This window comes from Coregonus lavaretus, assembly GCF_964263955.1.
Source record: "Coregonus lavaretus genome assembly, contig: HAP1_SCAFFOLD_463, whole genome shotgun sequence".
NCBI classification, from domain to species: Eukaryota; Metazoa; Chordata; class Actinopteri; order Salmoniformes; family Salmonidae; genus Coregonus; species Coregonus lavaretus.
The window spans coordinates 198,405-222,545 of NW_028159925.1; the positions used below are offsets into that span (position 1 = coordinate 198,405).

The 24,141-nt window shown below is 45.8% G+C and overlaps 1 pseudogene across 1 annotated transcript in view; it reads right to left on the reverse strand.

The window, feature by feature from the left end:
• Nucleotides 1-8,863: 8,863 nt before the first annotated feature.
• Nucleotides 8,864-24,141, reverse strand: part of LOC311122328 (YEATS domain-containing protein 2-like) — a 75,457-nt pseudogene continuing 60,179 nt past the window's right edge. The window contains exons 17-25 of the transcript in view: nt 22,871-23,220; nt 22,558-22,681; nt 19,379-19,450; nt 15,748-15,851; nt 12,507-12,687; nt 10,125-10,361; nt 9,230-9,304; nt 9,120-9,130; nt 8,864-8,963 (exon numbers count right to left, since the gene is read on the reverse strand). The product of the transcript in view is annotated as a YEATS domain-containing protein 2-like (transcript). The remainder of the gene's footprint in view (nt 8,964-9,119; nt 9,131-9,229; nt 9,305-10,124; nt 10,362-12,506; nt 12,688-15,747; nt 15,852-19,378; nt 19,451-22,557; nt 22,682-22,870; nt 23,221-24,141) is intronic.

Consider the following 24,141-nt stretch of genomic DNA (forward strand, 5'->3'; position numbering starts at 1 on the left):
CCTCCCTCCCTCACCCGCTCTCCTTTCAGCCTCCCTCCCTCACCCGCTCTCCTTTCACCCTCCCTCCCTCTCTCACGCTCCTTTCACCCTCCCTCCCTCCCTCCCTCCCTCACCTTTCACCCTCCTCCCTCTCTCGCTTTCCATTCACCCTCCCTCCCTCCCTCATCCGATCTTCTTTCACCCTCCCTCCCTCACCCGCTCTCCTTTCACCCTCCCTCACCCACTCTCCTTTCACCCTCCCTCCCTCTATCGCTCTCCTCTTTTTATTGTCTCTCCTGTCTCCCTCTCACTCACTGTTCTATTAAATGTGAACTTTTCCCTTTTCCCACGATGCATCTGACTACAGGCACGGTCATTAGCCAAACCAACAGGGAGGGAGAGAGAAAGTCAGAAAGAGCGAGGGATGGATGGAAAGGGTGAGAGAGAGAGAGAGAGAGAGAGAGAGAGAGAGAGAGAGAGAGAGAGAGAGAGAGAGAGAGAGAGAGAGAGAGAGAGAGAGAGAGAGAGAGAGAGAGAGAGAGAGAGAGAGAGAGAGAGAGAGAGAGAGAGAGAGAGAGAGAGAGATGGAAAGGGTGAGCGGAAGAGAGAGCGAGAGAGAGAGAGAGAACGAGGGTTGGATGGAAAGGGTGAGCGGAAGAGAGAGAGAGAACGAGGGATGGATGGAAAGGGTGAGCGGAAGAGAGAGAGAGTGAGCAAAAATTGATTATTTGCCATTTTGTTAAAGTGTGATGTGATGCAGTGGGTTGCAGACTTTTCAGCGTGAATCTAATTTAGGAGAGGCAGACCTGGCTGCTGTACCGAGTGGAATAGAGTTTGGGTTGGAGGAGGGAGGAGAGGAGGGAGGAGGTGAACACACACCCACGAATACACAGAGACACATAAACACATAGGCAAACAGACTCTGAAGCACACGCACACGCAAAAACAATTTTTGAAGCCGCAGTTTGACAGACACAGCCTCTCATCCAGCAAATAGTCATATTCTATTTTTTCATTGGCCCAAGAGGCTGTTACTGAGACTACAGACCTACAACTTAGAAAAATACGCTTTGATCTCAAGTCAAACTCTGCCAAGCACACCTTCCATTGTACCACTACTGGTCAACTGCATTGGAACAGTTAGATCCATATCTAAACATCATATCAAGCCTAGAACATCCCACTGGGCACAGACGTCAATTCAATGTCTATTCCACGTTGGTTCAATGTCATTAAAAGGATGAGGAAACAATGTTGATTCAACCAGTGTATGCCCAGTGGGATGTTACTTGATGGATGCAGCATGCAAACTTCCTTTCAGGGTCGAGTGAAATTCCATTATTGTAAGCTAAATAGGTTCCGGCTGGATGTTCTTTCAGAAAGTCTGGCATCAGCAGCATTTTGCAGTGATGAATTCTGTCTACTAGTCCACTGACAGCAGTGGTGAATTCTGTTTACTAGTCCACTGACAGCAGTAATGAATTCTGTCTACCAGTCCACTGACAGCAGTGATGAATTCTGTCTACTAGTCCAATGACAGCAGTGATGAATTCTGTCTACCAGTCCACTGACAGCAGTGATGAATTCTGTCTACCAGTCCACTGACAGCAGTGATGAACTCTGTCTACCAGTCCACTGACAGCAGTGATGAATTCTGTCTACCAATCCACTGACAGCAGTGATGAATTCTGTCTACCAGTCCACTGACAGCAGGGCTGATGCACTATGTCTGCACAACCAATCAAGTCACCTCTCATATAGCATATCTCCTGTTTGAACAGCACAAGACCTGTATTGCCTGTGGTCATCTTTCAGTAACCCATGTCTTGTTTGTGTTATTGCAGGAGCAGTTGGTGAGGACTAAGCTCTCTCCCAACCCCTCTGCGGTGTTTCAAAGCAGATCCAGGATCTTCAACATATGACAGACTCTCCAGACTATTCTACTGGTTACCAGGAGACAAAAGAACCAATGAGGGGAATGTTCTCTGTCCATTCCACACTACAACAAAATCTATGCAGGGAATGTACAGCTTAATGTAACCAGAAAGGAAAAGTATATACAGCTTACCAGTCCATTATAGTAAGTCAGAGACAAGTGAATGACAAACCAGATGTCACAAAACAAGAGAAATCATTTTACAATCCTGTTCTATTGCTATGAAAATGGAAAATGCATGTAACAAGCTAGTTTGAAATCGAGCTTCTTTTGCAGTGTTAGACACTCCAAGACAACATGGCTGCTCTGTATTGTGTGTTTGTCTGTACTGTCTGTATATGTCTATGTACCTGTTGAGATGGAATGATTTGTGTTAAATCCTTTTCTGTACATACTGTTGGATCTATTGAAATGACAGGGTGACGACTTGTTGTGAAATTTATGCTCAAACTGTACTTTGTCCAGAAAGTAAGGTGTTCCTTTACTCTCTGCAAGTATTTTATGAACGGAAACAAAACATATATTTATTTCATTTATTTTCAATTAGGTAACTATTTTGAGAAAGTAATTGTTCCGGTGTTTACGTTCATTTTGTAAATCTGTTGTTTAAGAAAAGTCAAAAAATAGTTAAATATTAAATGATGTACAGTATATTACAATAAAATAATATCAGGTTCTTAACTCCATCAGGTTCTTAACTCCATCAGGTTCTTAACTCCATCAGGTTCTTAACTCCATTGATGTAGATGTTTCTGCTACACCGGTCTCAGATGATATCTACATGATCTTTTATGAACTGTTTTCTTTGATCAAGATCCGTATGTGTGAGTAGGGTTGCAAAATTCCGGGAACTTTCAATAAATTCCCTGGTTTTCCAGAAATCCTGGTTGGAAGTGTCTGGATTTCCAGCGTATTCCCTCCTGATTCCGGGAATCCTCCAACCGGGATTTCGGGAAAACCAGGGAATTTATTGAAAGTTCCAGGGATTTTGCAACTCTAATGCTGAGTGCTGATCTAGGATCAGGTCCCCCTGTCCTTTTAATCTTATTCATCATGATCTAAAATGCAAGACTGATCCTACTCAGATCCTTTATGACTTATTAATTAATTATTGGGATACAGTAAATCAATATACAGCAGGGTGGAGATGAGAGGTGATAAGTGTGTTGTAACACCTTTGGCAGTGGAGGCTGCTGAGGGGAGGACAGCTCACAATAATGGCTGGAACGGTGCGAATGGAATGGCATTGAACACGTAGAAACCATGTGTTTGATACCATTCCACTCATTCCGCTCCAGCCATTAGCACGAGCCCGTCCTCCCCAATTAAGGTGCCACCAACCTCATGTGACCTTTTGGACATTGTTTATCTGGTGTGGTAGTGTCTGTGCTGACGTATCTGAGCAGCTGACAGCCTGTCCATAAGTGTGATATTGATAACGGCTCACAGTTTTCTCTTCGTTCCCCTCTTATGTAACCTGCTCCAACAGTGGAGGAGCACCACGAGAACCCTGCAATGTCTGGGTCTGTGTGTGTTGGCATGCAAGCAGTTTTAGCCGAAATCTCTGATCACAGCAACTAAATCAGAAACAATAATTACTAATCTCCCTGGTCCATCAACATGATCCACAGAATGGAACAACACCACAACAACACATTATACTACAGTGTGTGACTTCTGTACCCATCTGTTCAATCTATTAGTTTAATGGAGCCTGTTGAAATTGATTATAAACAGCATCCACAGGATCAGATACACAACCCCTTTTTCAGATCAGTTCCATTATCCCAGCCCTAATCTTAGAGAAACCTAACCTCATCGAACCTAACAGCAAGCTAACGTTATAGTAACCTAAGAGTAATGAGCAAGACTCCACAGGAAAAGATGCGTGCCAATCAGGGATGCTAAACATAGTGGCCTGTCCTGGTATTCATGACTATATTCTCTAATGCATGTCACACAGCTGATACGATCACAGAATATAACAGGGAGTATCCGTTGACACACACGGCTCTCTAATGCTTCCGTGTCGGGCCATTCTGGCTAATGTACCTGGAAACCTGGTTGTCCCTGTCCCTGTCCTGGTGTTGTGTCTGGTCTCTGTCCTAAAAATACTGCCTCTGATGTATCAAAGGTGGCCATTAAAGGTGGACTCTGTCACTTACCTGCAACAGCGGCTTTGTGTGTCTGGCTTCTAGAATAGTAACTGATTCTGTGATCTTCCAGTATCACAGAAGGCCACTGCTTTCCAGAATGAAGTGTGTGTGTGTGTGTGTGTGTGTGAGATAATGTTTTATTGAATCCCTCTCGCTGCACCAGATCCCTTCTCATCCCTCTCATATCTCCCTTCTGTGAAAAAAAAAGATGAAGGGAGCGAGGCACAGGAGTTGAGCCACATTAAGAGAACATAAAGTACTGTCATCTGATCCTCCCATCCCACCCAGACACACCAAAGCCACCTCATCTGATCCACCCATCCCACCCAGACACACACAACAAAACCACCTATTCCATCCAGCACCCTGTAATCTTTCAATCTATGGGGAGATTACAGGGTCAAACACGACACTAAATCACCACACGTAAACACAAGCACAGTTTTTATATTTTAATAATACATTTTAATAATAAATATTTTGGTGTGCACCGGAAAATGAAATAACAATGGTCAATTTATATTATTTCTACAATACATAAAGTTTGGTCAAACAGGCAAGGTGACCACTCAGTTTAAGTTAAGTTTTAATGTCACGTGCACAAGTACAGTGAATTGCCTGTCTTGCAAGCTCTAAACCCAACAATGCAGTAATCAATAACAATGTAATTCTAAAAATAACATATGGTAGAACAAAAACACACAATAAATGAAAATAAGAATACGATAAAGTAAGTAAGCATACTAAATACAGGGTCAGTCAGTTCCAGTACCATGTTTACAATGTGCAGGAATACTGGAGTGATAGAGGTAGATATGTACAGTGCATTCGGAAAGTATTCAGACTCCTTGACTTTTTCCACATTTTGTTACGTTACAGCCTCATTCTAAAATTGATTAAATTGTATTTTTCCCTCATCAATCTACACACAATACCCCATAATGACAAAGCAAAAACAGTTTTTTAGAAAATTCTGCTCCGTTCATCTTTCCCTCGATCCTGACCAGTCTCCCAGTCCCTGCCGCTGAAAAACATCCCCACAGCATGATGCTGCCACCACAATGCTTCACCGTAGTGATGGGGCCAGTTTTCCTCCAGACGTGACGCTTGGCATTCAGGCCAAAGAGTTCAATCTTGGTTTCATCAGACCAGAGAATCTTGTTTCTCATGGTCTGAGAGTCCTTTAGGTGCCTTTTGGCAAACTCCAAGTGGGTTGTCATGTGTCTTTTACTGAGGAGTGGCTTCTGTCGGGCCCCTCTACCATAAACGCCTGATTGGTGGAGTGCTGCAGAGACGGTTGTCCTTCTGGAAGGTTCTCCCATCTCCACAGAGGAACTCTGGAGCTCTGTCAGAGTGACCATAGGGTTCTTGGTCACCTCCCTGACCAAGGCCCTTCTCCCCCGATTGCTCAGTTTGGCCAGGCAGCCAGCTCTAGGAAGAGTCTTGGTGGTTCCAAACTTCTTCCGTTTAAGAATGATGGAGGCCACTGTTCTTGGGGACCTTCAATGCTACAGACATGTTTTGGTCCCCTTCCCCAGATCTGTTCCTCTGGAGCTCTGCGGACAATTTCTACAAACCTCATGGCTTGGTTTTTGCTCTGACATGCCCTGTCCACTGTGGGACCTTAAAAAGACAGGTGTGTGCCTTTCCTAATCATGTCCAATCAATTGAATTTACCACAGGTGGACTCCAATCAAGTTGTAGAAACATCTCAAGGATCATCAATGGAAACAGGATGCACCTGAGCTCAACTTCGAGTCTCATAGCAAAGGGTCTGAATACTTATGTAAATAAGGTATTTCTGTTTTTTATTTTAAATACATATGCTAAAATTTCTAAAAACCTGTTTTCGCTTTGTCATTATGGGGTATTGTGTTCAGATTGATGAGGAAAAACATTAATTTAATCAATTTTAAAATAAGGCTGTAACGTAACAAAACGTGGAAAAAGGGAAGAGGTCTGAATACTTTCTGAATGCACTGTATAGGGGTAAGGTGACTAGGCATCAGGGTCCTAAGCTTGGAAGGGACAATGGTGTTGAACACTGAGCTGTAATCAATGAACAGCATTCTCACATAGGTATTCCTGGAGAGCAATTGAGATTGCGTTGTCTATGGATCTGTTGGGGCGGTATGCAAATTGGAGGGGGTCTAGGGTGTCTGGGATGATGGAGTTGAAGTGTGCCATAACCAGCCTCTCAAAGATGACAGAAGTGAGTGCTACAGGGTGGTAGTCATTGTGGCATGAAGCCTTAGAGTTCTTGGGAACAGGAATGGTGGTGGTCATTTTAAAGCGTGGGGATTACAGACAGGGACAAGGAGAGGTTGCAAAGTACTGTTTTTGTTTTTGTACTGTGAATATGCCTACCAGTTGTTCTGCGCAAGCTCCGAGAACGCACCCTGGAATACCGTCGGGCCCCACGGCCTTGCAGGTGTTGACCTGATTAAAGACCTTACTCACGTCGGCCTCAGAGAGTGAGATCACCCAGTCCTGTGGGTCGGTGACGGAGGTTTGATCAAACAGGCAAGGTGGCCACTCAGTTTACAGTGAGAACACCACACACTTACACTAACCGGATTCATAAAGAAACCGATGAAACTCCAACACAAGCTAAATCTCCACCAAAAACCATGTACACAACATCCAATATGGATCACATTCAAAGAGATTTTCATTCTTTCACCTTAACTTTCTCTCACTCTCAGAGGTACATACTGTACATTACACCCAAGATAACATGAGAAATGCACTTCAACGACAACCAACGGTCAACCCTACTCAAGAGGGGAATGGACCATGTAAAAAATAAAAAATACAATATACTTTATCATGGACTCACACAGATGAGTGTGTGTCCTCCCTCCACCCCTACTGTCCAAGACTTCTCAAGTTATTTAACAACGCTCCTTCTTGGACATATGGAACTAGCCTGGTCCCAGATGGAACTAGCCTGGTCCCAGATGGAACTAGCCTGGTCCCAGATGGAACTAGCCTGGTCCCAGATGGAACTAGCCTGGTCCCAGATGGAACTAGCCTGGTCCCAGATGGAAGTAGCCTGGTCCCAGATGGAACTAGCCTGGTCCCAGATGGAACTAGCCTGGTCCCAGATGGAACTAGCCTGGTCCCAGATGGAACTAGCCTGGTCCCAGATGGAACTAGCCTGGTCTCAGATGGAACTAGCCTGGTCCCAGATGGAACTAGCCTGGTCCCAGATGGAACTAGCCTGGTCCCAGATGGAACTAGCCTGGTCCCAGATGGAACTAGCCTGGTCCCAGATGGAACTAGCCTGGTCCCAGGCTGACATGGAACACTCGAGTAGTCTACAGTGACATCATCACAACAGTCAGTATTGGTCTCTGTTCCATTTCAACTCAGTCAATTCAGGACGCATGAATAATTGGAATTGAAAATTCCTAATGGAAAAATGTTGAACCAACTAATTAAATGAATCTCTTGAATTGACTGAATGATAATGGAACTGTTCCCAAAAGAGTACAATGGGATTACGACTGGTATTGGGAGGAGTAGTCTGGTCTCATGTACAGTAGGTCTGTAAAACACGTAATCTCCCCTGTGACTGTCAGACAGACAATACTTTAACACACACAATCCCCTTATAAGGTGAGAAAGAGGACACCAGACAATGTATGAGACCTACAATGTTCAATACAATGTTGATCTCACGTTGTGTGGTGGTTTAGAGGGACCAGACTGAGCCCAGATGTGATTAAGTCAACAGATACAGTTCATTAGTCAGACTGTCAGTTAAACCAGTTATACAAACTGAAACAGATTATTCAAGAAACGGCTATGCCAGGTACATTATGAGTGATCCTCAGGGTGGTGTTCAGTAGGGAATAATGTTATGGAATGTACACATAGAAATATATTGAGTAGAACAGACAAACTGCTCTGTCATCATACAGAGTAATTCAGAGTCCACAGACACAGAGTCTGGCGGCGCATTGTGACACATCTATCCGGCTCTGTGACTAGTGTCCGTGGGGGACCCACAGCCCGACCGCACACCTCCCTAAAATTCCTACCAACGCGGACCTGCGTACGCGTCCTCTATTCATTTGAATGTGGTGACGGTTGGAGAAATTGATTGAGCTGCGCTGAAAATTCTAAAAGTATGAAAGCCAAAGGTCCAATATTCTACAGCACTGTTATGCGGAAGAGTATACGTACAATGATAAGCGCTTAAGGAATCATGTCATCTCTTAACGTTCAGAAAGTTGTGCAATCCTGAATTCCACCCAGATATTAGTGTTGTCTGTTCTACTTGATTCTACTTTATGATACTGAGATACGAAAAGTAGCTGACTAGTAGTTCGAAATGTCAGTTAAACTGGTAGAAACCGGTTGGTTCTGGATGTCCAGGAGCCCTTAATAGCTAAAGCATGTGATTATATATCCTCTCTGTCAAGACTAAACTGATTTCTCTTTCTCTAGGAAATGGATGAGACAGAGCTGGAGACAGTGGAAGATAAATAGAGTGAGAGGAGAGAGAGAACAGGCAACAGTGAGAGAATAAAAGAGTGAAACGGTTCCGTTGCAGACAGATGGTCCTCCTGGTGGGGTCGAAGCCTTCCTGCTGCGGTCCAACTGTTGCTGTTGTGGCCTCTGTCTGTTGCGGTCATAGTGTTCTTCTGCCCGGCCAACCGTTCACTTTTACCCCAGAGAGACATGGCCATACGCTCGTTACTGCCCGTCTCTCAGCTAGTGACACTGATGGGAGTAGCCAGTGTGCCATCGTCCTATGTTAGGCTGTGTATAAGATTGTGTGTTATCAGTCCTCCTTGGTCAGGTAGCCCATGTGTGTGTTGGTGAGGAAGTCACATGTGGGGATGTTGCTGGCAGCCTGGTGAACGTTAATGGCTGTGATCTCCCTGGCAGCCCAGGGGACACAACAGGAAGATATTCATACCATACTATTAATCTAATAGCTTATTAGATAGGGACGAATACAACACATCACCAACGTTAGTGGTTCAACACTACATTATCAAATATATACTGCGTCACAGACAACGTGTTATCAGTACAGGAGAATAGACTGGTGCACAGGGGGACACAGGACAACTTTCTTGATTCATTCATCTCTCAACTGTCATTCTCATTGTGCTGTGTGTTTGAGGCATCCGGAGTGACTGACCTTGAGAATCATGACCTCGATGACCGGAGAAAACACAGTCATCTCCACCTCCACCTGCTGGAAGGACACACCCATCTGAGAGAGGGAGGGAGGGAGGGAGGAGGAGAGGGAGGGAGGGACGGAGGGAGGGATGGATAAAGAGTGATACTTAGGTTAGGATGAGATGATGGGTCTTTTCACCACAAGATACTCAGCTGTATTGATGATGATGCTGGGAGTATAAGATACTCAGCTGTACTGATGATGATGATGCTGGGAGTATAAGATACTCAGCTGTATTGATGATGATGCTGGGAGTATAAGATTCTCAGCTATACTGATGATGATGATGCTGGGAGTATATGATACTCAGCTGTATTGATGATGATGCTGGGAGTATAAGATACTCAGCTATACTGATGATGATGATGCTGCTGATGCTGGGAGTATAAGATACTCAGCTGTACTGATGATGATGATGCTGGGAGTATAAGATACTCAGCTGTATTGATGATGATGCTGGGAGTATAAGATACTCAGCTATACTGATGATGATGATGCTGCTGGTGATGATGCTGGGAGTATAAGATACTCAGCTGTACTGATGATGGTGATGATTATGATGATGCTAGGAATGTGTACTTTCACACAATCCTCTTACAGGATTGTCATCCTCACACAATCCTCTTACATCTAAATACAGCACTGTGCAACCTGGCTTTTTAGGTGCTCTTCCACTTTCATAGCCAGCCTCTAGTCTGCAAAGACTTGGTTTCCTCCAAGGTCTAAATGGGTATACGTATATCGTAGGAAGGAAAGCCAGCACACACTGTGGCCGTGGGTGATCAGAGTTGTGCATCTGTCAGGGTCAACTTGGACCAACTTATCTGTCGGTGCTGACCAGATAGCTAATCACCTGTCGGGCTGTGTCGCCTGACGAACTGGGTCTAGGGGCAGGGGGCCAGGAAGTACTTGGGCTCGGGGTCCGCTTCCTGTTTCTCCTCGTTGACATTTAACCTCTGGGAGGGCGGGGTCACGCTGACAATATCCAAGACTTCATCGTTGTCGTCCTCTGGCTCAGTCTTTAGCAGGGCCTGCAGCTGCGCCAACCGCTGGACCAACTCCTCACAGCTAGCCAGGGTAGAGGGTCACTCTGCAGAGAGAGATGGAGGCACGTTACACACACACACTTTCCTGTGTTTCTACAGCCTAAGGTAGCAGCAGGGTGAAGAGAGATGTGTGGGCGTCTGTGTGGTGGCAGTTAGCCTAGTAGTTAGAGCGTTGGGCCAATAACCAAAAGGTCGCTGGTTCGAATACCCGAACCGACAAGGTGAAAAATCTGTTGATGTGTCCTTGAGCAAGGCACTTAACCCCAATTTGCTCCAGGGGCACCGTACTACTATGGCTGACCCTGTAAAACAACACATTTCACAGCACCTATCGAATGTGTGACAATAAAACATCTATATTTATACAGTATATAACATTTTAAAAAACTTTGTACCCCTTTTTCTCTCCCCAATTTCGTGATATTGGTAGTTAGAGTCTTGTCCCATCACTGCAACTCCCTACGGACTCGGGAGAGGCGAAGGTCGAGAGCCATGTGTCCTCCGAAACACAACCCGCCAGGCCACACTGCTTCTTGACACACTGCTCGCTTAACCCGGAAGCCAGCCGCACCAATTGTGTTGAAGGAAACACAGTACAGCTGGCGACCTGAAGTCAGCGTGCATGTGCCCGGCCCGCCACAAGGAGTCGCTAGAGTGCGATGGGACAAGGACATCCCAGCCGGCGAGAGAGAGAGAGAGAGAGAGAGAGAGAGAGAGAGAGAGAGAGAGAGAGAGAGAGAGAGAGAGAATGGAAGAGAGAAGGCAAAAGAGTGTGTGCATTTGGGCCATAGTGATCAGAACAGATCAGAGCTTGGTTGTTTGGGTTAATGATCAGAACAGAGCAGAACAGATCAGAACAGAGCTTGACTGTTTGGGTTAGTGTTAGTGATCAGAACAGATCAGAGTTTGGTTGTTTGGGTTAGTGATCAGAACAGAGCAGATCAGAACAGAGCTTGGTTGTTTGGGTTAGTGATCAGAACAGAACAGAGCAGATCAGAACAGAGCTTGGTTGTTTGGGCTCAGGCTGGTGTAACTCATCAGGCTAGCGGCCTCCTTCTTCCTCCACACAGGAACAGGAACAATAGACCGAATTCATCAGGACAGCCTGTGAATACAGGCTAAACAAAGCACCAGTACATACTAGCACTAACACAGTACACTGGACTAGCTGGGCTTGAAAAGGACAAACAGAATGCCACGTTTACAACTGCAGCGAAATGTCTTCAGTGGGAAACACAAATGTTGCGTGCAGACCGACACCCACATACACCATTCAACGTTACTTCCTCTATCTTTGTCACATGCATGCACAAACGCACACAACACCCCTCTTCCCCCTTCCCCCCATATACACCCATATAGGCTTGGGCGGTATACCGTACATACCATATACCGGGGTATTTGGAAAAAGCCACGAGATGGTTTTTCAATACCGTCAAAACTATTTATTTGAAGTTTTCAATAAATGTCAATGTTTGTAGCTGCTTTTTAAGTGAATACCTGCAGTGAACTTGTGCAATACATTAGGAGATAAAGCAGATCGCGTTCTTCATTTCACCTGTCACTTTATTTTACATTATGAAGCTTACCGTAGTCCTCCCATCTGCTCCGTGTGCACATGCTGCTCTTCCTTCAGAAAAGCATGCATCACAACTTTGTTCATTGCTCAATATCTCTTGTTCACTTTTGCCTGCAACAAAAATGACAATCGGTAGCTACTAGCTATATTTATATAACTTTATGAGCTGGAGTTGTCCGTCTTTGCAACAGTGCTTGACTTGGGCAGGAGCTCACCTGAGCTGAGTACCTGCACCTAAAATGTTCTACTGCTTGAGCTCCTGTTCCTCTTATAGAATATTAGCTCAAAAGTATTGTGGAGCTCCTGCACCTAAATATATACAGTACCGGCACCCAAAATGAGTACCGGAACCTATTTCAGTCCAAGTCAAGCACAATTTGCAATTTATGTTCGTCTTCTCTCGTTAGCATTTAGCTAACAGCGTCTATGTGATTTCGCTGATAGTTTGTACTAATTTATTTAGCATTCTGGTAGTAGAGGCCCAATGGGCTTTTCTTGCGTTTTAGCGCCCCCTTGTGTGCTATGCCAGTAATACTGTAAATCCCGGGATGAGAGAAGGATGGTATGACAATATGAAAATCTGGATACCACCCAACTCATACACTCATACCTGGCTCATTGTCTACCTGTGTACGGATGCCCTCTATGGTCCCTTCACCAGGCCTGCTGCTGCGTAGGGGGTCCGGAGGAGTGTAGCTCCTCTGTCATCACCACTGAACCACCTCTCTGGTCTTAGGAGGGGTGAGGGCCTGCAGACAGGGGCAGCGCTCCAACACTTCCTGGACCATTTCCTGCATTCAACATACTTTACACAACACACAACACCCAAAACCCAACAAAATCAACACAATGGACACGTTATAAGGGAGACACACAAAGTGTTGTGCATAGTAAACTTGCCAGCTCTGATTACCCACAATTCCCAGCAATCTACTTATTTCACTCCTCTTCAAACAGCTGTCACTCAAATTATGTTTTGCATATTAATCACATGGAGTCTGTTGATTTGGAGTAAACAGAGGGAAGGGAACTAATATACTAATTGTTTTTTAGCTAGCCAGCCCAGAGCCAACTCTCTCCAAGGTGTCTTAGGCATCATTTCCCCTGAAGCTCCTCTACAGTGTTGAGTTCATATGAGTTCATATGAGTTCCCATTCCAAAGTCAGTAGTCAGAAATGAGTGGATCATCCCCACACCCTCATAACCCAGCCAGTTCATAGCATCACATGACCTTCCCTCCCACAGTCTGTATTTCACTGGGTAGAATAAGTCTGACTTCTGGGCACTGGGGCAGGCAGCATATAGCAGTGCTGTCTGAGAGACTGACTGTCAGAGAGTGTAGAGTAGAAAACCAGTCCAGACTGCATCCACAGATAGTATGGGTCTACAGGGCTTTTAGGCAGCAGCTGGGGTTAAAAGTGTGTGTGTGTCTCCGTGAGTGCTTTCTGTAGAAATAAAAGAGGATGATGAAGGGGCAAAGAGAGAGACACTCATCAGATCTGACAGAGGAGAGACATGAGGTAACCAGGAAATATGCAGAGTCACAGTCTCGTGTACACACACAAAAACAATACTAACGAACACTGCCATGGATTACAGGCAACATCCGCACTGAGCTAAAGGGTAGAGCTGCCGGTTTCAAGGAGCGGGACTCTAACCCGGACGCTTATAAGAAATCCCGCTATGGCCTCAGATGAACCATCAAACAGGCAAAGAGTCAATACAGGACTAAGATTGAATCGTACTACACCGGCTCTGACGCTCGTCGGATGTGGCAGGGCTTGAAAACTATTACAGACTACAAAGGGAAGCACAGCCGCGAGCTGCCCAGTGACACAATACTTCCAGACGAGCTAAACCACTTCTATGCTCGCTTCGAGGCAAGCAACACTGAAGCATGCATGAGAGCACCAGCTGTTCCGGATGACTATGTGATCACGCTCTCCGTAGCCAATGTGAGTAAGACTTTTAAGCAGGTCAACATTCACAAGGCCGCAGGGCCGGACGGATTACCAGGACGTGTACTCCGTGCATGTGCTGACCAACTGGCAAGTGTCTTCACTGACATTTTCAACATGTCCCTGACTGAGTCTGTAATACCAACATGTTTCAAGCAGACCACCATAGTCCCCGTGCCCAAGGACACTAAGATAACCTGCCTAAATGACTACCGACCCGTAGCACTGACGTCTGTAGCCATGAAGTGCTTTGAAAGGCTGGTCATGGCTCACATCAACACCATTATCCCAGAAACCCTAGACCCACTCCAATTTGCATACCGCCCCAACAGATCCACAGATGATGCAATCTCTATTGCACTCCACACTGCCCTTTCCCACCTGGACAAGAGGAACACCTACGTGAGAATGCTTTTCATTGACTACAGCTCAGCATTCAACACCATAGTGCCCTCAAAGCTCATCACTAAGCTAAGGATCCTGGGACTAAACACCTCCCTCTGCAACTGGATCCTAGACTTCCTGACGGGCCGCCCCCAGGTGGTAAGGGTAGGTAACAACACATCTGCCACACTGATCCTCAACACGGGGGCCCCTCAGGGGTGCGTGCTCAGTCCCCTCCTGTACTCCCTGTTCACCCATGACTGCATGGCCAGGCACGACTCCAACACCATCATTAAGTTTGCCGACGACACAACAGTGGTAGGCCTGATCACTGACAACGGTGAGACAGCCTATAGGGAGGAGGTCAGAGACCTGGCCGTGTGGTGCCAGGATAACAACCTCTCTCTCAACGTGACCAAGACAAAGGAGATGATTGTGGACTACAGGAAAAAAAAGAGGACTGAGCACGCCCCCATTCTCATCGACGGGGCTGTAGTAGAACAGGTTGAGAGCTTCAAGTTCCTTGGTGTCCACATCACCAACGAACTATCATGGTCCAAACACACCAAGACAGTCATGAAAAGGGCATGACAAAGTCTATTCCCCCTCAGGAGACTGAAAAGATTTGGCATGGGTCCTCAGATCCTCAAAAAATTATACAGCTGCATCATCGATAGCATCCTGACTGGTTGCATCACCGCCTGGTATGGCAACTGCTCGGCCTCCGACCGCAAGGCACTACAGAGGGTAGTGCGTACGGCCCAGTACATCACTGGGGCCAAGCTTCCTGCCATCCAGGACCTCTATACCAGGCGGTGTCAGAGGAAGGCCCTCAAAATTGTCAAAGACTCCAGCCACCCTAGTCATAGACTTCTCTCTGCTACCGTACGGCAAGCGGTACCAGAGTGCCAAGTCTAGGTCCAAAAGACTTCTCAACAGCTTCTACCCCCAAGCCATAAGACAGCTAATCATGGCTACCCGGACTATTTGCACTGCCCCCCCACCCCCACCCCCACCTCCCACCCCATCTTTTTACGCTGCTGCTACTCTGTTAATTATTTATGCATAGTCACATTAACTCTACCCACATGTACATATTACCTCAACTACCTCAACTAGCCGGTGCCCCCGCACATTGACTCTGCACCGGTACCCCCCTGTATATATAGCCTCCCTACTGTTATTTTATTGTACTTCTGCTCTTTTTTTTCTCAACACTTTTTTGTTGTTGTTTTATTTTACCTTTTTGATTTGATTTGATTTTATGTTTACACATGTTGTACACAGCCAGACCAACAAACACACAGACAACAACACAAACACACAGCCAGACCAACAAACACACAGACAACAACACAAACACACAGCCAGACCAACAAACACACAGACAACAACACAAACACACAGCCAGACCAACAAACACACAGACAACAACACAAACACACAGCCAGACCAACAAACACACAGACAACAACACAAACACACAGCCAGACCAACAAACACACAGACAACAACACAAACAAAGCCTCTTACCTCAGCTACCCTGCGTTTCCCAATGTTCCAGGACTAGTACTGTTCAGTAGACACTGCACAGAACGGATGGGAGTCCTTGGCTAAACAACACAACATTAACCATAAAACACACAACATATCAATCAATCAAATGTATTTATAAAGCCCTTTTTACATCAGCAAATGTCACAAAGTGCTTATACAGAAACTCAGCTTAAAACCCCAAACAGCAAGCAATGCAGATGCAGAAGCACGGTGGCTAAGAACAACTCCCTAGAAAGGCAGGAACCCAGGAAGAAACCTAGAGAGGAACCAGGCTCTGAGGGGTGGCCAGTCCTAATCTACTACATAGTAGATTATCCATCTACATTCAATCTTTGTTTATATGTGGTTGTCTCACGTAGTTACCTTAATATAAATGCACTAACTGTAAGTCACTCTGGATAAGAGCGTCTGCTAAATGACTAAAATCTAAATGTAAAAACAAATCAAATAGACTGTTTTCACATTGACGATAGTGAAAGGACATTCTGGAGAGGTTCTGGAGAAGTTCTGGAGAGGTATCAATTTTCGAGAGACAACACAGTTGTGTATACTTTATTGAGTTTTTACCTCAAATTGCAGTAACTGTTCTGAAACTGTTGCAGTAGCTGCCAAGCTGCCAGCTGCGCTGAGCCATGTAAAACTATGGAAGCCCATTCCCACCACATTTTTATTTTTTGGGTCGACACTATCTAAAAAATGTGTAGATATGTAAGTGAACATTTTGAGATAGTAGGTCACACAAATAGAATATGTTTTTTCATTTGTAACATTGAGTGGAGATTTCAGAGGTGGCATCACAGGTCCCAGAGTGGTGGGGGGGAAAAGTTTTCGTGGGGCCCAGAGTTTTCCTGATCTGGTAGGCTAGCCTAACCAAATACAACTCTGGGTATGACATAGTAATCAATTAGGTGTAAAAAAATTTAAAAAACTATTTTATATGGGCTATGATGGGACCAGATTTTTCTAATCAGTTCATATGGGTAAAAAAAAAATCCTGGGGATAAAAATTAAATAAAACATATTGTCAAACAAATCATGAAACGAATCTAAACAACAGTACTTTGTCCCTCTTTCCAACGCTTTTGTGCCAATATCTTTTTATAAACCAAATCGAAAAGTGCTGGGGCAAATGCCAGCTTGCCCATGTTTGCCGACGACCCTGCTGTGATGATCTCTGCAATGTGGATAGATGGAAATTGCCACAAAATGCTACAAATTAAGAAACATAACCTACAGTGGGGAGAACAAGTATTTGATACACTGCCGATTTTGTGTCATTTTTATCATAGGTACACTTCAACTGTGAGAGACGGAATCTAAAACAAAAATCCAGAAAATCACATTGTATGATTTTTAAGTAATTAATTTGTATTTGATATATCAGAAAAGTAAAACTTAATATTTGGTACAGAAACCTTTGTTTGCAATTACAGAGATCATACGTTTCCTGTAGGTCTTGACCAGGTTTGCACACACTGCAGCAGGGATTTTGGCCCACTCCTCCATACAGACCTTCTCCAGATCCTTCAGGTTTCAGGGCTGTCGCTGGGCAATACGGACTTTCAGCTCCCTCCAAAGATGTTCTATTGGGTTCAGGTCTGGAGGCTGGCTAGGCCACTCCAGGACCTTGAGATGCTTCTTACGGAGCCACTCCTTAGTTGCCCTGGCTGTGTGTTTCGGGTCGTTGTCATGCTAGAAGACCCAGCCACGACCCATCTTCAATGCTCTTACTGAGGGAAGGAGGTTGTTGGCCAAGATCTCGCGATACATGGCCCCATCCATCCTCTCCTCAATACGGTGCAGTCGTCCTGTCCCCTTTGCAGAAAAGCATCCCCAAAGAATGATGTTTCCACCTCTATGCTTCACGGTTGGGATGGTGTTCTTGGGGTTGTACTCATCCTTCTTCTTCCTCCAAACACGGCGAGTGGAGTTTAGACCAAAAAGCTCTATTTTTGTCTCATCAGACCACATGACCTTCTCCCATTCCTCCTCTGGATCATCCAGATGGTCATTGGCAAACTTCAGACGGGCCTGGACATGCGCTGGCTTGAGCAGGGGGACCTTGCGTGTGCTGCAGGACTTTAATCCATGACGGCGTAGTGTGTTACTAATGGTTTTCTTTGAGACTGTGGTCCCAGCTCTCTTCAGGTCATTGACCAGGTCCTGCCGTGTAGTTCTGGGCTGATCCCTCACCTTCCTCATGATCATTGATGCCCCATGAGGTGAGATCTGGCATGGAGCCCCAGACCGAGGGTGATTGACCGTCATCTTGAACTTCTTCCATTTTCTAATAATTGCGCCAACAGTTGTTGCCTTCTCACCAAGCTGCTTGCCTATTGTCCTGTAGCCCATCCCAGCCTTGTGCAGGTCTACACTTTTATCCCTGATGTCCTTACACAGCTCTCTGGTCTTGGCCATTGTGGAGAGGTTGGAGTCTGTTTGATTGAGTGTGTGGACAGGTGTCTTTTATACAGGTAACGAGTTCAAACAGGTGCAGTTAATACAGGTAATGAGTGGAAAACAGGAGGGCTTCTTAAAGAAAAACTAACAGGTCTGTGAGAGCCGGAATTCTTACTGGTTGGTAGGTGATCAAATTCTTATGTCATGTAATAAAATGCAAATGTATTACTTAAAAATAATACAATGTGATTTTCTGGATTTTTGTTTTAGATTCCGTCTCTCACAGTTGAAGTGTACCTATGATAAAAAATTACAGACCTCTACATGCTTTGTAAGTAGGAAAACCTGCAAAATTGGCAGTGTATCAAATACTTGTTCTCCCCACTGTATTTGTATCATCTATATGTATTTAATTTTTTATATGGGCCTCCATATAAAACAGCTCATGTCCAATCCCTGGTGAATTATACCCACGTTTTCAGTCGCAATTAGCTTTTACCACATGTAGTCTAATGATTTGCATGATATTGATCAAAATGAAGCCTGGTTTGTTGTACTGTTGTAAGGTAGGCCTAATGTACTTGTATATTGGTATCAGCTGGGTAATCGTTCATTACTTGATGAAGACCAGTTGTTAGCTTTAGCTAGCAGTAACTCTGTGCTCTTCTCTTGAAACTAGACTGTAAGGAGTGTACAGACGAGAAAATTAACCCTTAATTGTCTGCACATGCTTGTGAATTGTTGCGTTATTCAAGAGTCTAATATGGTTTTCTTGCAATAGTTAATAATGTAATATGGTTTTCTTGCAATAGTTAAGAAGGTAATAGGGTTTTCTTGCATTAATTAAGAGTGTAATATAATTAAGAGTGAGGCATGAAGAGTTGCTTGCTTAAAGTTAGCTAGTATCTAACTAGCTAGTAGAATAGCTTGCAATGCTTAGCCTCCTGGCTGTTGGCTACTGTGATATTTACGGTACTTTTGAGCAGCGACGCAAGAACGTCAACCGAACCCTCTCTCGGCTCGTGACAATCCCGTTGCTAATGTGAATTGCAAAGTGTATGTACATATTATGTAAATAGGAATTACCTCCCGATAACTGTATTCAGTGAGAATAAGCCCTAAGAATAATGCCTGTAAAGAGAATCAGTAGTGAGAACGAGGATAAATGAAGAAGGGAGCTTACTCTTCTCTGGTACGATGAGGGGGAATGTCTTCACCACGGCCGTGAGCAGCTGCATGAAGGTCTCTATGTGTTCTGTGCTGAGCAGCCAGGAGAGAGAGGGTCAGAGGTCAACAACCAATGGGTCAATCCTAACACATCACAGCCACATTACACCACACACAACAGACAAGCACACTGGAAAAACCTATAGATCTGAATGTCGTGCCAAAAACAACATGCAATAGCCCAGTTTATTATAGCTATGCTCGAGCTGATATGCAGAGCTGATATGCTAATGTTTGGTGCTTTGTTGTTAGCCAATGGCCAGTCCTTTTCATAGCATATTGTCACGCTCTGGCTCCGGGACTTTGTATTATTGAGCCAGGGTGTGTTCATTTTTGTTGTGTTTGGGGATTAGTTGGGTTGTTATTGGTTGTTTCATTGTTTGGTCCAGTGACTCCCAATCAGTGGTAACGAGTGTCAGCTGTCGGCTCGTTATCTCTGATTGGGAGCCATATTTATACTGTCTGTTTTCACCTTGGGGTTGTGGGTTTTTGTTCTATGTTCAGTCGTTGTCACTGAGGACTTCATGATCGTGTTTTGTTTTGTATTCTCGTGTATTGCATTAAAGTCAATATGTTCGCTACCAACGCTGCGCTTTGGTCCTACTTCATAGACGATCGTGACAGAAAAACCCACCACAACGAGACCAAGCAGCGTTTCCAGGAGTTGGATGACGAGTGGTGGAGACAGAAGAGCGAAGGTTGGGAGAGGACTATAGAGGCCTGGTCCACGGAGAGGAGAGACCCCCAGAAAATTTTTAGGGGGGGGCTCACGACGTCGGGGCAGCAGGAGTACGGGTTAGAGGAGTGCAGTAGGTTGGCAGAAAAGGCCGCCAGGTTAAGGGGGCCACTGGTCACGAAGGGGAAGGAAGGTGTGGAGGCACGGCGAAGGGTACTGGGGTGTGTTACCAGTCCGGTCCGGCCCGTTCCTGATCCCCGTGTAGGGCCAGGGGTGTGTGTCCTCAGTGCGGTCCTGTCTGTTCCTGTTCCTCGCATGGAGCCTGTGGTGCGCGCCGCCAGCCCGACTCGGTCTGTTCCTGCTCCCTGCACCAAGTCTGTGGTGCGTTTCGTCGGCCCTGTCCGGCCCGTGCCTGCTCCCCACACCAAGCCAACGGTGTGCGTCGCTAGGCCAGCTCGACCTGTCCCTGCTCCCCGCACCAAGCCAATGGTGCGCGTCGCCAGCCCAGCCCGGCCTGTCCCTGCTCTACGCACCAAGCCAAAGGGGTGCGTCGCCAGCCCAGCCCGGCCGGTTCCTGCTCCACGCATCAAAACTACGGTGTGCGTCGCCGGCCCAACCCGGACTGTTCCTGCCACTCGCACCAGGCTAAGGGTGCGAGTCGTCAACCTGGGTCAGCTCGTTCCGGCTACTCGCACCAAACCAAGGGGGCGAGTCGTCAACCTGGTTCAGCCTATTCCTGCTACGCGCACCAAGCCAGGGAGGCGAGTCGTCAGCCTGAGGAGGTCCGTTCCGGCTCCACGCACCAAGCCGAGGATGCGTATCGTCAGCCAGGTCCGGTCCGTCCCTGCCTCACGCGCCAAGCTAGGGGTGCGCGTCATCAGTCCGGATCCAGCCAGCTGGGTGGGATCGGACCGGGGCCATTACGGGGGGATGGATGTAGGATGGTGGTCAAGCCCGGAGCCAGAGCCGGAGCCGCCTCCGAGGAGCAACACCCACCCAGCCCTCCCCTATTTGGGTTCTTTGAGGCGCGGTCGCAGTCCGCGCCTTTAGGGGGGGGTACTGTCACGCTCTGGCTCCGGGACTTTGTATTATTGAGCCAGGGTGTGTTCATTTTTGTTGTGTTTGGGGATTAGTTGGGTTGTTATTGTATAATATAATAATATTATAAGGAGTACGGGTTAGAGGAGTGCAGTAGGTTGGCAGAGTGCCATCCTAGGGTCATGAACTACTCAAAGCATATTTAGAACTTGTATTATTCAAAAACGTGTGTGTGTGTGTGTGAGAGAGAAAGAGGAATTTTAATATTGCAATAGCCCTGCTCCTCTCTCTCTTATTGGTTGTTTCATTGTTTGGTCCAGTGACTCCCAATCAGTGGTAACGAGTGTCAGCTGTCGGCTCGTTATCTCTGATTGGGAGCCATATTTAAACTGTCATTGTTCACCTTGGGGTTGTGGGTTTTTGTTCTATGTTCAGTCGTTGTCACTGAGGACTTCATGATCGTGTTTTGTTTTGTATTCTCGTGTATTGCATTAAAGTCAATATGTTCGCTACCAACGCTGCGCTTTGGTCCTACTTCATAGACGATCGTGACACATATATTGTTTTATTGATTTACAGTGGCTTGCGAAAGTATTCACCCCCCTTGGCATTTTTCCTATTTTGTTGCCTTACAACCTGGAATTAAAATTGATTTTTTGGGGGTTTGTATCATTTGATTTACACAACATGTCTAAAACTTTGAAGATAAGACAAAAAAACGGACAACTTGAGCGTGCATAACTATTCTATATTTGACGTTGGATTGAACAGTATAAAACTATTAGAATGGAGAAAGCCCCATTGAAATCACTTATAATTTATGTGTTGCCATCCTAGGGTCATGAACTACTCAAAGCATATTTAGAACTTGTATTATTCAAAAACGTGTGTGTGTGTGTGTGAGAGAGAAAGAGGAATTTTAATATTGCAATAGCCCTGCTCCTCTCTCTCTCCAACTGCACTAACTAAATCCCCAGCCCATTGAAGCTCATCTCTCTGTCTCCCAGCTCACCTCATGTTCTTTATCTGGATCTTGGTAATAGGTAGAATCCCACAGCACACAGACTAGTCTAGGGGTTATATATATAGATTCTGCTCTCCAGTCCTCAGGGGCTGCTGTGAGTCTGTTTATATAATGGACAGGTAAGCTAGCGGTTAAGACCATTGGGCCAGTAACCGAAAGGTCGCTGGTTCGAATCCCATAGCAGACTAGGTGAAAAATCTTTCGATATGCCCTTGAGCAAGGCACTTAACCCTAATTGCTCCTGTAAGTCACTCTGGATAAGAGTCATATGCTTTGGGGGCCTTTGTGATAACTGTCTGAAAAATACATTATTTCAGGAAAAACACTGGATTGTCTGATGGATCGATTGATAGATTATGGAATGATTGACCAATATGAGGGAGGGACGGACTCTTACCTTTGTTGACGGGCATCACTATGGTCTGTGACCGTGCCCACCCCCATCTGTTTGAGCTGGTTGGCAGGAAAGGTCAGCACTGTCTGCTGAGAGTGGGAACCGCCAGAGTGGTTCTTCAGCATACCTAGACAAGACGAGAGTACAAGAGACAACACTTAGCCTGGAACGGGAATTTGGCCACTTACATCATCTATCTATTCTAAAACGATGCTTTATTTATACAGGTGATCCCACTGAGATTAAAAATTGAGACCTGTCTCAAAACAGCAGCAATCCACTTTCTCAAACAACATAAGAGGTATTATCATCCTACCTGATAGAGTAGCAGCAGTCTTCCCTCCCCCTGCCGCCATCCCACTGACCAGTGAGGCCGCGCTGATCAATGTCATGCTTGCGCTCTTGGGCACGCCCACTACCGTAGACCCCGCCCCTTTGGCCATGCTGATAACATGCATGTTGGCAATGGTGTTAAGAGGTGTTGGGACCCTTTCCCAAGGTGACAGTTGCCGCGGCGCCCTTCGTCATGGTTACCAAACTGGTGGCGCTCTTTGCCATGGTAATGGCAGTTGCCATGACGTTCTTTGCAGCCTTGATGACTGCAGCCTGGCTGGCTGCTACCAGGACAGAGTGGGACACAGATTTGGCCTGACCGGACCCCCTCCACTACCTGGAACCAAACAAACAGCTGTTATTAGTGGAGGTGTACTGACACAGACAACGCACACCGTTTTACAGCCTTGAATTTCACCATGTTTTCAGTCTGTGTATAATTATATATATATAAACTCAGCAAAAAAAAGAAACGTTTATTTTCAGAAAACTTAACATGTGTAAATATATGTATGAACATAACAAGATTCAACAACTGAGAAATAAACTGAACAAGTTCCACAGACATGTGACTAACAGAAATTGAATAATGTGTCCCTGAACAAAAGGGGGGTCAAAATCAAAAGTAACAGTCAATATCTGGTGTGGCCAGCAGCTGCATTAAGTACTGCTGTGCATCTCCTCCACATGGACTGCACCAGATTTGCCAGTTCTTGCTGTGAGATGTTACCCCACTCTTCCACCAAGGCACCTGCAAGTTCCCAGACATTTCTGGGGGGAATGGCCCTAGCCCTCACCCTCCGATCCAACAGGTCCCAGACGTGCTCAATGGGATTGAGATCCGGGCTCTTCGCTGGCCATGGCAGAACACTGACATTCCTGTCTTGCAGGAAATCACACACAGAACGAGCAGTATGGCTGGTGGCATTGTCATGCTGGCGGGTCATGTCAGGATGAGCCTGCAGGAAGGGTACCACATGAGGGATGAGGATGTCTTCCCTGTAACGCACAGCGTTAAGATTGCCTGCAATGACAACAAGCTCAGTCCGATGATGCTGTGACACACCGCCCCAGACCATGACGGACCCTCCACATCCAAATCGATCCCGCTCCAGAGTACAGGCCTCGGTGTAACGCTCATTCCTTCGACAATAAACGCAAATCCGACCATCACCCCTGGTGAGACAAAACCGTGACTCGTCAGTGAAGAGTACTTTTTGCCAGTCCTGTCTGGTCCAGCGACGGTGGGTTTGT